The following is a 19,008-nucleotide window of genomic DNA, read 5'->3' on the forward strand; positions in this document are numbered from 1 at the left end:
TTACACAGTAACGAAATCAAGGTAACACAATGTGTGCAGATGAACAGTGTTTCGCTTCACCCCCGTGCCGCTCCCAGCACCCAGACTGGCAGCTGTCTGGGGGCTGCAGAAGAAGTCAAACAACGTTCATCTGCGCACAATGCGTTGACACACAGCTGGTTGAATGTGAGCAAAGTTTCCCTGCTTCCCTTCACTGGTTCCTGTACAGCAGGGTCGGCCTTTTCTTCACTGTTATAACCATTAAAAAGCAAAAGCAGCAGGTGTATACATTCAGTAGGTACGTTTCCGTTTCCACTCTGATCCTATTTGGCCTGTGTGGACTAACGTTAACTGATATTGATGCTCCTCAGTCTAAGGCCGTTGCTATGGTGACCCTAGCAATGGAGCAGCAGGGCAGCGGTGATACCTCAAGAAATGAACACCCCAGAATTTTGTTGATTGACCAATCAGAATCAAGTATTTAAGAGTGCCATGTTCTAAAATGGAACTAAATGGCACTCAGCTTGTGGTGCTCTAAGTGCCAAAAAAATACATTTTAAAAACTCCATAAGTTATGACCCGGTGACTCAAGATAATCCACAGACCTTCTTGTGAGCAGTTTCATGCAAGGCCTTTTTCCTTTACACCAAACTACACCTGCCAACAGTACCACTGCACAGAAGGCAGCATGCATCTACTGCTAGCTCACCTAGCACCACTGCGCTAACTAAAGTTGCAGCTCAGCCAAGGAGGATGCCATTAATGTTTACATCTCACACTGTTATGCATGCTTCCTTTTGTGCAGTGATATGCTTGGCTGATGTTAGTTCATACTTGAAACTCATTTTTTAAATGCATATTTGGCACTTTGGGCACCACAAGGCGAGTGCCATCTAGAAAGGGTAGGGGGGAAAAAAACGATACAGCAGAAGATCGCAATATTTTTGTGTTGCAATACTGTATTGTCAACCAGTGCCAAGTATCGTTTAAATCAGATAAATCATTAATATGAGAAATACAAATTTAACTTTATGTAGACTACTAGAATAACATAATCAGTTGCTTTTTCTGTCCACTAGATACATTTTGCTGCTGCAAAAAAATGGCTGGAGTGAGATGAACTGACGGAAAACATTGTCTTATTAAATAAAACAGATATTGACTGAGTATATTCAGTCAACAATACTCAGCATATTGCAAAATATTTAAAAAATATTTAAAATAACAATAATACTGAATCTCAAGTATCGCGATAATATCGTATCGTGGATCCTCCAGTGACTCCTACGCCTACCATCTAGTTCCATTACATTGGAGTGAAGGCCGACATCTCTGTAGGCAATATCTCAAACTCTTAGCAACTCACACCTAAATAATCTAGACTGACATAAGAGGTAAAACATGGTCTTTTGGTGTTGGGTTGAACTGACCCTTTCACATACATTAGTGTATGCCAAAGTGGAAGCGAACTGCAAGAGAAAATGACATACAAATGATAAATGGATGATTCTGTTTATTCTGATTTGGCTCCATTAGGGTTAATTGATCAAATGGACCAAACCCCTCAAAACTCAGTGCTTCTGTCACTGTTGATTATATCATACTGAATAATAATGTTGGAAAAACAGAAAAACAGCGATTAACAGTCCTCACAAGCATAGCAAGAGTAATGTGTGTTGGTGTGCTGTGAATATATGTTCTGCTTCTGAGGCAGCCAGCCTGGTCTTTGAAGATATATGTGTGTGTTTCCTCTTGGGAGCCATTAAAGAGTGTGAATGGTCTTTTAGTGGGTTAAACACATTCACAGTGACCCTTCAGCCGCAACTTTAACCCCTCACGAGGCCCACAGTGCTTAACCGTCAAGAGAGTTGAGTTTTTAAACGAGAGTGTGAGATCAGCAAATCTTTCGCATTTACCAAGAAGCACAAATTGGTTTCTGGTCAGCGTGGATGCGAGCTGTACCAGGAACTGACGGCATGAATCCATTTGTTTGTGTCTCTTACTGTTACTGTGTGAGTTTGTGTGTCTGTGTGTGGTTAGGGGGGAAAAAGAGGGAAAGTAAGAGAGAAAGGATACTATATCGCAGCATAGAGCAATTCTGCAAAACTATATTCAGAGACTGTTTGAAAAAACATAGTGTAGCCTCTCTATTCTATAAGCAGTTCACATTTTTCGTACTCAATCTCATTCTATGTTCCCCCTGCATAATCTTCTCTTTCTCATCCCTTTCTTTACCCTCATCCTCTGATTCTATTCCCTTCCCCTCTCTCCCTCTCCCTGTGTACTGCTCTATCTTCCATCTGCTTCTCCCTCTCTCTCTCCCCCCCTTCATCGCTTTCCTTTCGTCTCGACACCTGACGGAGACAGGATCCAGCAGTAAATCTCCTAAAGCACAGTCATCCACCATCGTTCACACCGCAAAGCTGGAGAGGGAGAGAGAGCGAAGAAAGACGGGGAGACGGGAGAGGGGAGACGTTGAGTGTTAGTTTGTCAGAGGAAGAGAACAAAAGATACAAGATAACAAAAAGACAAACAGACACAAAATGGCCCGAGACGCAGGCGGTGGTGAGGGGTGAAACAGACACTGATGGAGGTGCTAAAAGAGTGATGGAAGGGAAGAGACAGTAAGGGAGGGAGATAAAGACACAAGCTTTCACATAACTCACACGCGCAGTAGACAGTAGTTCTCCCATGCACGCACACACACTCACACACACATATAATGGTGGCAGGATGAGCAACATGATAAAGGTCCCCCCTGGGCCAGAAGACTTCTTTTCTGCCCCGGCAGAGTGTGACATGTTGGGCAGAAAGCCTCAACTTATAGAGGACCACCACTCAGCACCCGACACCTCACTTTAAGAGCCGTGTGTGTGCATATATGTGTCAGCGCGTACAGATATGTGTGAGCCAATGTAACGGCACTATCTGTCATATTTGTGCATTTGCGGCTTGTGTCTAAGCTAACACAGGCAAATCCGTCCTCGTGCACGAGCCTGCACTTGCATCCATTTGTCTGTATCTGTGTACTTGGGATTGTGTTTCCGTGTGTGGGTGTGTGTTTGTGTGTGTGTGACAACGGGCCGGGCAGAGTGTCCATAGCCGGTGGTTTATGGCTGCTGAGGTCTGATTACATTGGTGCGACTGGAGGGGTGAGCAGACTGGTGGTTCTATCTGTCTTCTGTGTGGCTGACTGAACAGACACACAGCGAATGGAGATGGCTCAGCCGGAGACACTTGGCCTGCCTCCCAGAGATCTCACAGGGATACAGCCACATAATGGTTTCACACAAGAAAATGCACCCAATTCATACTTGATTTGCGAGCTCCATCTCTGTCATTGAATTTGATTATTATTTAAGTTGAAAGTGTTGAGCTCGGGTGGGTGGGGAGTTGTGAATTAAAGGGATGCTCTTTTCACATGTGTAAATCCATATATTACCACATTCATGATCTGTGTTGAATGCTTTTCACTTGGGAAATAATGAATGGGTCCGTCAATCCCCAAAAATCAAAACTGAAAAAACCTTTTTATATAATAATAATTTATCATTCTGCACTTACCTGACTGTTTTAGCCGGCTGCCAGTATTGTCAGAAGCTGATAAGTCCTGATTTATGCCGCTGATCCCAAAGAACATGACCTGAATGTATTTATTGGTGAATAAAATTTCACAAGTCGGCATTTGGACGAGCACTCAATATATATCCAAAAAGTAAAGGGCTCCCAATGGTGAATCACAACCTCTCCTGTTATACATACAAAACTATTCTATTCTGTTGTTATTGCTAGTTTATTACTCTTGGGGCTGATCATGGATGTATCAGTGTGAACTGGGCTGCAGCTGACAACTATTTTTACTGTCAATTAATCTGTTGATTATGTTGTCAATTAATTGATCAGTTGTTTGGTATAAAAATGTCAGAAAATCATGGAAAATATTGATCAGTGTCCAACAAGTCCAACATGATGTCCTCAATTGTCTTGTTTTGGCCACAACCCAGAGATACTCAGTTAGCTGTCACAGAGAAGCTAAGACACCAAAAATTATTCACATTTAATTAACACTCTGGAATCTGAGAATTTTGACTTTTTTTTTTCTTATAAAAAAACTCAAACCAATAAATCGATGAACAGATAATATTTAAATTGTTGCAGCTCTAGAGCAGCTATAGATATTAGTTTTTCAAGGTTATTTTATGTTTATATCTGCCAACTAGTTTCTCAAATAACTAATGAATAGTTTTGTCTATAAAACATCTCGTTCTGTCTAACCAACTGTTCAAAACCCAATAATGTTCTGTTTGTATTGGAGAAGACTGACAAAACCAGCAAATCATCTCATCGAAGAAGCTGGAACCAGAACATTTTGGCATTTCTTTTCTTAAAAAATGATCAGTTTTCTGTTTAGTGACTCTCAGGACATAGAATTTTTCATTAACATTAGGGGTGTAGCGATGTGCTGGTAGTGACGTTAAATGTTATATTAAAAAATGAAATCTTGACATTGTGTTAATAATACACATATAATAATATGATATTATCTTGTAAATGATCCAGTGCCACTTAAACCATTTTTGTTTGATTGTGTAAACAAAGTTAAAGATTAACTTGACTGACATTATTATAACTATTATTGTCAAATTTTTTGCATCTTGCTGTTAATGATGTTATCGCGAAAACTCTTTCGTTCACGACAATTGTGTAATGAAAATCTGATCGTGCCAGTCCTATAATACTCAAATTTGAAATAACTTTTTTGATTTCTTTTTCAAAAATGGTTAATGCTGGGTTATTATATCACAATATTTGCAGCAGTTTATAACATCCTGCAGTGCTGTCTCACAGTCAACAAGAGCCTCCACTGAAGGGAACTGTCATGTCAAATTTTGGTCCACAATGTTGCTTCTTTTTCATTTAGCAGCGCCTGAATGTGGAATTCTGTACCACTTAGTATCAGAGAGCGAAGCACTTAAACACTTTCATTCTGGTACGAAAAAAAATGTCAAAATGATTCTTAGACTTGCAGTCACTGAGCTAAATGATGCTGTATTGAAATAAAATGTCGGAAAGCGTGAAAGTTTACATAGATATCTGGGGAAATTGGAAAATCACGTTTGATTTTATTTAGGCTTTAAATGGCTGATTTTAGTTAGCTGGGTGATCTGAAGTCTGTTTTTAGTTGTAGCTGTGATAACGATGTCTTATTGTGTTTGTTTTGAGGTGAATTCTTCTAATTTGCTACAACTGTTAAGTCTTTTACAGCATCACTGGAGGCACTTGCCCTGGGATCACAGATGAAAATTAGCTTTAAGACAAACCTGCTGCAATAAATGTATTTCATGTTGTCCTTGTGAAGTAAACAATAAAAATAAGTCAAAATGTTTATGTTATGCAAAGAACGGATATTGGCTCATATATATACTCGTAAATTGGTATCATCCTTGAAAATCCCATTTCTGTCTGGTTCTGTTCTATTCTAATTAAGTCAATTCTTTGCTCTGAAGACAGTCTGATCTTTATATAGAATGAGGCAGTGTTTTAAGGTGTTCTTGCCTAATGATAACCACAGTGGCTTTATATAATACACAGAGGGATAAGGCAGAGGTAGCATGCTTTATCTTCTGACTGTAAGTGTGCACAAGTAGGAAGCCCGCTGAGAGAGAGAGAGAGAAGTGACAGAGAGGGGTAGAGATGGTGGTGGAGGTGGTGGTGGTGGGGGGAGTGTATGGCAGAGAACAGGAGGCTAGATGTTGTTACATTTATTGAGAGGGAGCTAAGCCCTTTGTGCTGTGGGAATTTGAAGAGGAGAGTGAAGAAGGGACAGAGAGGGGGCCGGCAGATGAGAGAGTGACGCTGTGAAAGATGAGAAATAAGAAGGAAAAGAAGAAAAATAAATAGACATGAAACCCAGAACGATTTAGAGCGGGGTGATGGATGGAAAAGAGACTGCGAGAGACAAGAGAGAGAGGTGGAGAGATGGACAGTGATGTATAGGAGTGCGGGGCAGTCCAGAACAGTGCATACACCACAGGGTTACTCCCAGGTGTGTGTCGTGTATAGAATTAGAGAGAACAATGTGGCGTAAAGCGATGAGGGAGTCTCGGGTGCCTGATGCTCTTTCTGTTCACTTCCACTGTATCGGGAAGAATCAGCCATAGCTGGTCACTATAGTGTGTGTTTGTGTTTAAGACACAGACAGACAGGGAGAGAAAACAAGAGAAGGACAGAAGTAGGGAGCAAAAAGAGAAATAAGAGAAAGATAATGGGGGTATGTGCACGAGTGTATGTGTTTGTGTGTAACCGAGTGCACGCGAGTATGTACAAGGGTGTGCCCGTGAGTGTGTGTTTCTGATTTTATGTGAATCCTAAATGTGGATGAAAACCAAGGCTTTAGGTTTTTAATCAGCCCCATCTGAGTGCTGTATGGGGACTCTGAGAAGCTTTCATGTAGAGTTTCTCTTTCTCACACACGCATACACACACACACACACACACACACACACACACACACACACACACAAACACACAGCATCCCCTCATGCCTTCTGTTCTAAATTTACACCTAACATGAGAACAGGAGAACGGGGGAGGAGGCAAGAAGGAGCGAGGCAAGGTAAGGGAGCGAAGGAGGGGAATGGAGGGAGAAAGGCAGAGGACAGAGGAGACAGTGGGTGGGGGAAATGGAGAAAAGTGGAGAGAAAGTGCACAGGAAACAAGCACAGGAGAGGTGAAAGAAGTGTAGGTAGTAATGAGGAAGAAGCCAAACTAAAGGCAGAACAGATGAGAGGAGAGGAGAGGAGAGGAGAGCAGCCAAATTTGATTTAGACAGCGGGCAAGAGAGATGGAGAGAGGGTGGGACGGAGAGAGTTAGATAGACAGGGAGAGAGCGAGGGAGGGAGAAGGACAGCGGTATATTAGTCAAGGTGTCCAGTCTATGTATTGCCTGCTGTGCAATACCACCCCTCTGATTTACTCTGCCGAGTGACTGATGAGAGGGAGGATGAGAAGGAGGGATGCAGGGATGAAGGGATGAGAGAGGAGGGAGGTCTCGCAACGAGCGTTTAGGCCAAATTAACGGCACCTCATAAATTAGACTAACAGCCAAAGTGGAGGGACTGGAGGGGAGGGGCCGTGGATGTGTGTGTCTGTGTGTGTGTGTGCGTCAAAGTGTGGTTCTGTGTACACAAGAACGTGTGTTGTGCATGTATGTGAATGATGACATGTCAAGAGGGAACAATTTGAACCACTGCAAACAGATTACTCTCTGATAAAGTAGCGATATCCAGCCGTTCACTCATACAAACACAATCTTCCCTTGATTACCGCACGTACTGAAGCGTTTTCTCCCGCATGAGGCGCTCATAAACTGAAACAGCAGGGAGATTGTACACATTGACGGTGCTGAATTAAAGTTACTCACCTTTTTGTTTCCCATTCTCACTTTCATGTCCTTGTATGAAACAAAGGTAGCATGACATGTTTGCACAGCAGATTTGGACCTATCTGAATGCAAACATGTCTGATAAAAATCACATTCAGATACATCTTAAGCCCTGTTTGCATGGCACTAGTATTACCAGGAGACCTAATATGACTTAGATCTACATCTGTGTTTTGAGCACACAGGAGGCATGCATGTGTAGCATCCACTTCCTAAACAACAGCAGCAATGGCTGCTGAGAAGAAAAGCAGGCATTGGACTTGTGAAGACACACTCATTTTAATTACAGTGTGGGTCACCATGCTGAGATGAGCTGCCTGAATTTGCACCCAAAAACTGTCAAAGTGTTCATTTATAATTGCCAATGCAGCCTCCATATGTCTTGACTGGTAAAAAGGCAGAACAGAGATGCAGAAAAAACCAAAAAAACCCTGCAAAAACAACAACAACCCAAAATCATTAAGATGCCAAGTCATACCGGACTAATATTATCACGACCTCTGTGTTCTGCGAAATACAGCAGCTAACTTCTGGCGGAATTTTTACTTGTCAAATTACAGACATGACAGATTCGTATGGGATTAAGATCCCAGACGACCTCTGCAATTATTACAAGTTCCATGTAGTACTAGTTCCATGCGAATAGGCTTTATGTTTTTAAGGATTTGTTTAGGCAACTGGTTAGATTTAGGTTAGAAAGTTTGGATTTTTTGAAATGGGATTGTATGAGGTACCTATCCATAGTTAGTGTATTTACCTTTGGCACATGGTGGTCTGCCTGCTCCCTGTTCGGAGAAGAAGGCAGAAGTACCGACACGGTTGCTAAGCAATGCACTGCGGCAGCAAAATGTGTTTAAGCCACCTAAAAGAAGGCCCACACAAAATATTGATATCAGTTTAATTGTACTTTAATTTAAATTTACCTTGCCTTCAGATCACCCCTTTCCTTTGGCACTACATTTTCTGAACCATAGAACTTCCGTATTCCTACACATAAGTGCAGCTGTGCCACGTACCATATTACGCTGAAGCTCTTTGGATCAGACTTTTAGCCGTTTATGGAAGAGACAAAAGATACGATAATAAAATTAAAAGAATGTGTGATTATGACAGTGACAACGACTGTGGAGACCAGAGTATACAGAAGAAGAACTTTTGCAGAAGGAGACTAAAGGGCCAAAAAAATATGTGTAGGACTATGGAAGTTCTGCAATTAAGAAAATGTAGTTCCAAAGAAAAGGGCAGTCTGACAGCGAGGGTACTCGCTGTCAGACTGCACTGGGTTAAAATATTCTCACTATAGCATTCACTTAAACTGGTAGTGATTTTTTTTTTTTTTTTTTTTTTTTTGTCTAGGTCTTTTTGGAAGTGGCTAAAATGTGTTTTGCTGCCGACCCCCATCCACATCAATGCATTGCTTAACTTCTGTATCAGTACTCCTGTTTGTTTCTCTACACTCTGAACTTACTGACCGCCATGCACTGAAGGTAACACACTGACTATGGATAAGTACCTCATACAACCCCATTTCAAAAACTCCAAACCATACCTTTAAGGTTTGGGAAAGGTGATGGTCTTGGTTACATACTGAAAAAGTAAAGGCTGACTTGAAGGTGAAGCGAGACAGAATGCATTGATTTTTTTCAGCATTCAAGCAACACCACAATCTTCCCCTCACTATAACCAAGTGGCCTCGCCAAAACAGAACAACATGTGGGACACAGGACACAAATCTCAGTCTCAACCATTGTATGCTTTGTACACCCAATCATGTCTCTCTCTCTGTCCCTCTCACTCCTCTCCTCATGGATTGAAAAAAACCCAAAAAACTCAACCTAATCCAGACAGAATAGCATTTCCTCTGTTTGGCAGAGCAATTAGAAGTATACAAACACGCTGAGTAGGAGACAGGGTTACTGGATGAGGACTTTCAGTTTACACAAGGCTTCACACAAATTTCATTCCCTCTCAGAGAACTCTTTCTGTACGTTTTCTGTTACCGTTCAAGCTATACATAGCATAAATCCTCCCCTGTGAGCGTTATTTATGTTCCTCCCCTTAAATTCTAAAGAAATGTTAACTCTGTCAGAAGTGCAGGCACTTGCCGATCGCTGTGTGATTACAGCAGTGCTTGACTGAGTGAGATACTAATACAAACACACACACACACACACACACACACACACACACACACACACACACACTAACCCACCCACACACCAATCTTGGCAGTGTAGAGTTGATGCTCAGAGTGATTAAAGTGGCGTGCCTCTGAGTGTGTCACCTGGGTGCTGCTGTATCTTAAATCAGGACAGTGGGGCTCAGATTGGGTATTGACTGGCCTGCAGAAGTCTCCATCCATCACGCTGAGAAACGATAGCACAGAGGCCGCCCTGATGTACCCATATACCACTGGTGTTGCTCACTGGCTGGCTGAGGTGACGCAAGGTTAGGGTTATGGCGCGGACTGTTATTTATGTTGCATGGTAAGCAGCAAGCAAGAAGGCTCGTCTCACAGGCAGATGTGGACTGACAGGCAATGCGTCTGCCGTCAAGATATGGATAAACACGCGTTCAGAAGCTAACACAAAGGCAGGCGCACCTGTGACAAACACGGGCTGACAGACACATATGCTCAGACGTGCAGCACTTATCGCAAGAGATAAGACTTCCTTTTCTGTCCCTGTCCTGTTGTCTCTCATTGTCGGTGATATACACACGCACGCATACAGAGAGACAAGCGCACACACCCGCAGACGTACCACTCTGTTTTGAGGGCCTGAGCAGCATCTTTTGACTGTGTGCCTAATGATAATAAATGAGCCATCATGGGTGGGGAGGGAGGCACTAAGTCATCCCCTTCATCGACAGGAGGAAGACTGGGAGCCCCAAGGTCACCCCACTGTCAGCATCACTCTCCCTAACGACTCCTCTCGCTCTCTCACACACTCACATGCATGCATGTGCGCATGCATACGCACACACGAAGTGGCACAAAGTGCACCATGTCAGGTTCACACATGCATACACCAGAGACCACCCAGTAAAACCTGCTTCAAGATACTTCACACTGAATTCCTCTTCTAGATAAAGCTTGTTATCATCTAAAGGAGTTGTATGTAGGATTAAAGGGGATCTACTGGAAGAACTGGAATATAACAGTTGTAACTATCACCCAAAAATAAGAATTGTTCTGTTTTCGTTACCTTAGGATGACCCCTTCATATCTAATGAAGGAGCAGGTCCATGGCAGGGTCCACCATGATGCACTGCCATGTTTCTATAGTAGCCCACAATAGACAAACCAAACACTGGATCTAGAGAGGGCCTTCTGCATTTTTACATTACCTGAAGGCCACTTTAGGTTCTCTACACACTCATAAAAGGAGGGCGAGGTGAGGGACATTCAGTTCAGCAGATTCAATCTGCAACCTCACTGCCAGATGCCACTAAATCCTACACACTGCTGCTCTAAAGAGGAGGCGGTATTTGCCACAAGGTTAGATTATGTCACATTTTCAAATGTAACTCCACATCCTCTGAACTTTTTTCACAGTAAAAGGTTTTATTCAGTGGTGGAGGAAGTATTCAGATCCTTTACCTACGTAAAAGTACCAAAACCAAGCTGAAAAAATACTGTTACTGGTTAAAGTCCTGCACTGAGTAAAAGTGTGTAATTACAATCAGCAGAATGCATGTAGGTATTCAAATTAAAAGTGCTCAGGCAGAAAATTTTAGACCAATTTAAGAAACTGGAATGATCAAACTATTCGAAAGTAAAACCAGCAAGTCCTCATTTTTAGGAAGCTGGAACCATATTTTTGCATAAGAAATAAAGACTTAAACACAGTGGTGAGGAGTAACTAGTTATGTAATTAAATTACAAAATAAATGTAAGTCTAATCAGTTACAGTTACTGAAAACAGTTATTAATCAAAATGTTGCTGCAGTAGCCCGGGTTCGACTCCAGCCTGTGGCCCTTTGCTGTATGTCACTCCTTCTCTCTCTCTCCCCCCTTCACGCTTGTCTATCCTATACATTAAAGGCTAAAAAGCCCAAAAATATCTTTAAAAAAGAAAAAAAGAAAAAATCAAAATATTAATGGTTACATATTTTTTGGGGGGTAAAAAGCTTATATGTAGAAAAAAAAATTCTGTTGCTTTCCATCTTTTCACAGGAATGTCTTCTTTAAGCATATTTAAGACAACACAGGTCAACAGGTCATTTGTTAGAAAAGCAAACAAAAAGTAATTATATGTACTAAGTTATATTTCTCTGATGAAGTAATTAAAATAGTCACATTACTTCTTACTTTTACGTTCCCAACTGGTGGAATGTGGCCCAAAAGTGTGTCGCAGGTCCATTCTGAATGTACCGCAACTGACTTGAACATGACCACCCATCTTAAAAACACACTATAATTTGAAATAAAGTGAATTTGCAGTACAGAGCGTCGATATTGTGAGTGACTAATAGGCAGATACTTGACAGAGACAGAAAACTAGCTCAATGACATGGCCAAACGCAAGTATGACGCTGTTTTGTGGACCTTGAACTCATGACTAAGGAGAAATTTGGTCCCTGTGGCTGGACCAGTTGGGAACTGCTGGCTTAAATAATTATTGAAACAGTTGCCAATTCATTTTCTAAGCAATGCACTGATCACCCTAAAATTTGTACTTAGTTACATTCCACCACTAGTTAATATATTTAACTTCTAATTCAGTGGTTGCCCACCTCTTTGGCATGAAGCTACACGTGGGCGGTTTAACCAAAAATAATCATCACAAATTGTTTAGCTTATTGACTTTTTAGGGGCCAGAAAAGTTCAAACAGTCTTGTATTTCACAATAAAAAACATAAATTTGAAGAAGGTCAAAAAGAGTAAGCCAAAGTTGTACAACAGAAATGTTTTGTGTTTTCCCCTCTTGCTCATCATCTTGCAGCCCTCAGATTTACCCCCAGGTTACAAATCAGTACTCTGGTTTTTAGACAATTTCTAAGTTTCTAAAACGAGGAGAAAACTTACTATAACTTATTAATTGGCAGCGATTTGCTTGTTACTCAAAAAACGTGTTACTCAAAAAACACCCCTGCACTCGTGCCCTCACCCTGCCCAGTGTACAGAATATCACCAGCCAGCGTTTCCCTTCAGCAAAACAGCACCAGATCAGATCAGCTGAGAAAGACAAGCATTGCATAACTGAAACATGTCTTCATAAAGCCCTCTTGACCCTCCTGATTTCCGGCCCTCTCCCTAATGAGCTGCCATGCGCTGTCATCTCTCAGAGGCACAGATCTGAATTCAAATCTGAAGAGAGAGGGGGGGGGGCAAGCAAATACCTCCAGCCAAGAGACACAAACTAAAGGAGTCCAAACCACTGAGTGCTATTAATGCTGTACTAAAAATGTAAGTTTGTGGGAGAGAGGAGGCATCACAAGATGCGTTGGAGAAACGAACAGGAAGGTAGCGCCTTCACTTTCAACTGTGGGAATTCTTTTCACACACACTCTCACACACGTATAGATTACACATGCACACATACATGCAAAGGCACACAGACACAGACACACACAGACACACACACGCACACACACACACAGGTTGCAAGTTTAGACTGGAGCTGTAGAAAGCTAATTTGCACCACATTGAAATGCATCTCAATTAAAGAGAAACACATCGAGGTGCCAGGGGAGGAGAGAAGAGAGAGATGTGAGAGAACGGGAGGGAGGAACGGGGTGTGAAACAGATAGTGTGTGAGAGTATGAGAGTAATAGAAAGAGGGGGGGTGAGCTCAACTGTATTTGGCAAGGGAAGAAGGGAGGGAGAGAGAAAGACAGAGAGAGGGAGAGAGAGAATGTTTTCATCTCCCTCTCTTGGAAAAACATCTCATTTTGGGATGAATCAGATTTAGAAAGGGTGTTAGGAGGTTGAGGCGCAGCTAAAATCCTAACTAACTTCAACCTCGTTATCACCAGCTCTTTGGTTTTGTGCCAGCACACTAGGGCTGTCCCTGCTGAAACCGTGTGTGTCTGTGGGCATGTGTGTCTGTGCTCGGATATTTTTAAGCCCAAGGCCATGTACTGTATGACAGGATGGGTGGATACATCCAAGACACAATAAGGTTTTACCTAAGTGTGTAGGCAAGTGTGACCGCAGGCCTGCATCGATGTGTTTTGGGTATTTTTTGAGAACGTGTCGAACGCTTTGTTTGTCATATTAGCCCATGTTAAAAATTAGATAACGTGCGTAAGTACATTCGTATGTGCCTGTTATGTGTGATTTCGTGAGTGTGTGTCTGAGAGAACAAACAACAACCGGAGAAAAGAGAAAAAACACACACACACAATCTGTCACATGGAAATATCAGGATTGGCTTTGTACGCCGCTACCATTTTGCACGGACTGTCATGTTCTTAAGACTGTGATGATGCTGCCAGCCCACCATCTTAACAACAACACCGAATACAAGTAGATCCATTCTTTCATGCTGTCAAAAAGACACTCAACTTGTCTGCTTCTTGCGAAAGCCCCCTTAACCCGGTGTTTGCCTCCGTTCCAAATAAAAGTCGCACAGCTCTTAGAGTGAAGAGCATTCTGGGAAATCAAGTGCTTTTGATCTTATTCTGGTGTAGAAGTGTAGCACCCTGCTCCTGACTGCAGCGCTGTTAACACAATTATCACCATGATGTCATGCATCTAGCTACTTTATTATTAGTGTCAGTTAGGGCTGCACAATTAATTAAAATTTTATTGGACTCACAATTTGGCCGAGTGCAATATCCAAATCGCAGGAGCCGCAATCTTTTTTTTTTTTTTTTTTTTTTTAAAATAAGGTAAAATATGTCATAACACATCATTATAAATGAAGCATTGTGGTGACAAGGAGATGCACCTCTTACTCCAGACAATAAGAGAACATGCTTGTTTAGTACAGACCCCACCAAAATGACATCATCTTTTTTTTCAGTGAAAATGAAATGCAAAATGGTCATTCTCACTATAATCGTGACTCATATTGCAATATCTGTTCAAGTAATCGCAAAATTTATTTATTTTTTCATAATGTGCAGCCCTTTTATCAGTGATAATCAGATGATCTGTATTATTAAGAGTATGAGAGCAATAGCGACACTGTCATCATCATCATCATCTTGACTGCCATAAGCGACACCGTTTCGGCACATCATCTGAGAATACATCATCTCATTTTCACCTGACAAAAAAGTGATGGGGGTCGGCGAGGCTAAATGACTGGTTCTTTGCATGATTGCCTGGCCATGTGTACGATGAGGGTCAAAATCTCTACTGAAACATCCGTGTGAATCCCACATGGAAACCCATCTGAAGAGGAGGTAAACTGAGTAGGGATGGCACAGGACACTCACCAGCTGAAATAACTTTCCTTTAATACGTTAATGCTTTTACCTTAAATGCACCTAGAAGATACACAGACTATTGGACAATCATGAATTACACACACAGCTGCTTCACTTTAAGACAGTTGTTACACACATCTACAACTGTTGCAGATTAAGTTACACAATGCAGCCACAGGCTTTTTTCCATTGTGATCCTCTGAGTGGAGGGTTAGGGCAAGATGTTACGTCTGTCAAGACCGACTGGCACAAATAAAATATGCATATAATTAAATATAGAAATAAAAGACGACAGCACTGTGTTACGTTGTGCAAGTCTCTTTTCTGAGAGACTTTTTGTTAGCTATCTCCTCAAAGCTTGCTTAAAATTCTTCTCTACTTCAATCAGTTTTAGAGAAACAGGAAATTTCAATTGCAGCTGCATATAAAAATTGTTTTTCGCCCGTTGGAACATGAGATAAATTCTGACGATTAAATATCCACAGCTCACCTCCCTCACTGGTAGTGCATCATTTCTTACTGCACCATAGGCGTAGATTTCGGGGGGCACACGGAGGACACGTCCCCCTCAACATTCAGAATGTGAATTTGTCCCCTTAATAGAAATGTTAAGCAGCAGACAACTTTTATTTTGACAAAATTAAAGACATTTACACTAATAATTGATACAAAAAAGACAAATTGGTGCATAAAAATTCACCAGAATACAGGAAATTCAATGTTTGATGCTAGGGCTGCAACGATTAGTCGACTAATTGATGACTTATCGACTATTAAAATAATCAGTGACTATTAAATAGTCGACTAATCGGTTCGAGTCATTTTTCATAGAAAAGTACTATAAGAGTACCCCAAAATACTCTCATTGCAGCTTCTTACGTTCAAATATTGGCAGCTTCACACACTCTCTCATGACGGTGAACTAAAACCCTTTGGCGTGAGTATGAAACAAGACATCAGATGATTCCATAAAATGATTAGTCGACTAATCAAAGAAATAATCAACAGATTAATCAACAGTGAAAATAATCGTTGGTTGCAGCCCTATTTGATGCTCAAATTTTTTTGGCAAAGGACTGGTTATGTCTTCAATGAGTGTTAAAATCTCTACTGTGAAGCCCAAACTAAAACCCATCAGAAGAGGAAGTGAAATGAGAAGCAATGGCATGGGACACTCACACACAACTCACCCCACTCACTGCTGCATCATTTCTACCTGTGTCATAGGCAAAGGCTGTGGGGGAAGGTGGGCGATACGTCCCCATTAATACTTAGAACATGTGAATTTCTCTCCCCACAATAAAACCTCAAAATAACTTTTATTTTGACAACATCCAAGACGTATAAACCATACATTTGTGCAGAAAAGACACTGAATGGTGCATAAAAATTCACCAGAGTGCAGGAAATTCAGTTTTTGAAGCTCAACATTTTCTGGCGGAGGACCTCCAATGCCCCCGTTTCATATGTCCCCCCCCACAAAGTTGAAACGTAACCGACATACTTGACCCGCGCTGTCACTTACAGCTTTTTGTGCCACTGCAAAAACTGATTTGGGACACAGCACAGCAGACCCTCAACTGTTGTCTGGCATATTTCCCTCTCATTACCTGAGTTATAAGTCGCCCTCATTTGTACTTCAGTTAGTGGTCTTGTTTGGTCAATCCTCTTAGCTTCCCCTTGTTTGTCTTGCAGTCGCGTAGCTAAGCTAAAATAAGCAGTGGCCTTCTTTCATATAAATCTCATGCTGGTGACAAGCATGTCAAAGCCAGAAGAACCTACTGTGTATCAGTGAAGCCCTGACAGCTAAATATATAAATATATAAGCTAAAAGAAAAACTGCTTACATGGGTTTTCCTCTTCCTCCAATACTTTGAGTTAGCATAATCTCTCCCTCTCTCCCTCCCTCTATCTGTCCCTCTTTTCTTTTTGCTCACTTATTCTTTCCTTGCATACACATGACTGAGCAAAGCTGGCACACAAACAGCCACACGCACCAAGACACACACACACACACACACACACACATACACGTTCCTGGGTACATGTTTCACATTGACGGCCCCATACTGTACATGGACAATAAAACACATCAGCAAAACTGCTCAAACAACCTCCACCAGCACTTTGTCATGCCCTCTGTGTCTTTACGGCTTCTCAATCTGCCCTTGATGACACCGCTTATGAGCCTTTAAGCGGCCCTCTGTTGTGCATGGGCTGACAGATCGAGTTGTCATTACATTAAGTAGGGACTCTCTATTAGTGCAAATGGTGGCACATAACCAGATAATCGGCTGTGGACAGCAAGTGTGGCTATGTGGGAGGTGAGATGCTAACGGATGGTGTGTGGGAGAGTAATGTTTTATGTTGGAGGAAGTGTGATATCTCCATTATAGACAAGCTTAATTGATAAACAGGACAATAAAAGCAGCAAATGGCCCCATAGATTTGTGCCTACAGCACAGCCAGCAAGTACTGTAGGATGTCACTATATATACATGGCGTGGAGTAATGGCTCCAACAATAATAGCATATCAAGTAGAGGCTTTAGAACAATATCACACAATGTCATCATTGTGGAGAAATAAAAGAGTAATAAAAATCTCTCTCATAAAAGAAAGGAAGCTTCCCTGAGGGATCCCTCAAATGTTTCTTTCTTCTCACACTCCTCTCACCTAATCCCCCTCCCCTCCTCTCTCCCTCACCCCGGCCGGCTGTATTTTACTCTCCTCACCCTCCGTGATAAGAATACTGACTGATAATAGTCACAAATGGCCCACGTTTAATTCCCATGCATAATAAGCGCCAACTTCGCAGCCATGGGGTAAAAACAATTGAAAGAGAGGAGCGACCGAGCTGCGCTACCACGCTGCCTTTTTTTCCAGCTCCTGGCACGAGCAAACAATTCATGAAACGCTTCTTCAAGTGTTTCACGGTGGCAATTCAAATAAATAAAAAATAAAAACAAAAAAAGAAGAGAAAAGTACCCGGGTTATTTAGACACGCCCGTTTCACATCAGCACAACACATCACATGGAGCACTTCACATGTTTGCGTAAAAGGAATAAAGAGCAAGATTGTTTTTTGAAGTGTGCTCACCAGAATATCCGGATCAGAGCTCGGTGTACGGAGAATCCCGAGGAGTTTCCCGTGTCTTTCTTCACCCCAAGTTGAAGACAGCGATCAGACGCGCTCCCACAGTCCCGACTCAACTGCAAAGAGAGAAAAGGTAAGACCACATTGAGGGAAAGCACGTCAGCCTAGAGACTCTCACATCCCGGGCGGCAATCGAGGTCAACCCCCCTTCTCCTCCCACCTACCCAACCCCAAAAAGTACATCAATAATTACACACGTTTAGCCCGCTAATCCGGGACTGTACCTCTTAAACGAGCCGGGATGACCACCGGAGAGTGAGAGAGACGGAAAAAGGACCGGGCAAGGCAGCGGCTGTCAGATTTGACTTCAAACTGATGCTGACGATGCGCACCGAGATAAGCTCCGGAGGAGAGAGAGAGAGGAGAGGAGAGAGGGAGAGAGAGAAGGAGGGAGAGACAGATCAGAGGTGCAGCAATGAGAGACACACACACACAGAATTGAATTAAACAATCCGACACTTAAAAGTTCTTCAACTAGGTCAAGATATAAAACACAAAGCACCTATGCGTTACACACAGATATGGCACGTGGAGTCATCAAAAGTCTTGATGAATATTTTCCAGTGTTACAGAGGCACTGGAAGGCATCTTCAGTGCATGTTTAAGGTAACAATTCAATACAGTGATACAGTCAACATACCCTGAGGCTAACAGCCACAAGGAAAGACTGTGATACTCAACTTATGGCCTGTGGGCTAAACCTGGCCCACAACAGGGTGCCTGGTGGCCCGCTGACCACTCTCTGATTCTCAGGTAAAACATATTGATTCACACTGGGATTTTTTTGTGTGTGCTTTGAATGTAGATAAGGTGCCAGAGTTCAGAAAACAACCATCAAAATAGAGCTTTTTTTATATTAAAAAAAAGTGCCAGAAGAGGATTTCCCCAGACCCCTCAACAGAGTCCAGGTTTAGCCCTGAATATCCACAAAACTTAGAAACACCCCTGCATACATCTGACCTGTGAGGGGCCGCTGCCACTAAATTTGCCTCTTGGCAAAGATGAGAAAGCACCAAACATCCAAAGGTCAAAAACGGGCAGTTACTTTC

The 19,008-nt window shown here is 42.1% G+C and overlaps 1 protein-coding gene across 1 annotated transcript in view; it reads right to left on the reverse strand.

Moving 5' to 3' along the window:
* The window catches only part of ptprdb (protein tyrosine phosphatase receptor type Db), a 217,975-nt gene extending 199,701 nt beyond the window's left edge, over nucleotides 1-18,274 (reverse strand). The window contains exons 1-2 of the mRNA XM_049569619.1: nucleotides 18,184-18,274; nucleotides 17,903-18,015 (exon numbers count right to left, since the gene is read on the reverse strand). The gene's annotated coding sequence lies outside the window, so the exon portion shown is untranslated. The remainder of the gene's footprint in view (nucleotides 1-17,902; nucleotides 18,016-18,183) is intronic.
* Nucleotides 18,275-19,008: the final 734 nt, after the last annotated feature.

Source organism: Epinephelus fuscoguttatus, linkage group LG3 (genome assembly GCF_011397635.1).
Source record: "Epinephelus fuscoguttatus linkage group LG3, E.fuscoguttatus.final_Chr_v1".
NCBI classification, from domain to species: Eukaryota; Metazoa; Chordata; class Actinopteri; order Perciformes; family Serranidae; genus Epinephelus; species Epinephelus fuscoguttatus.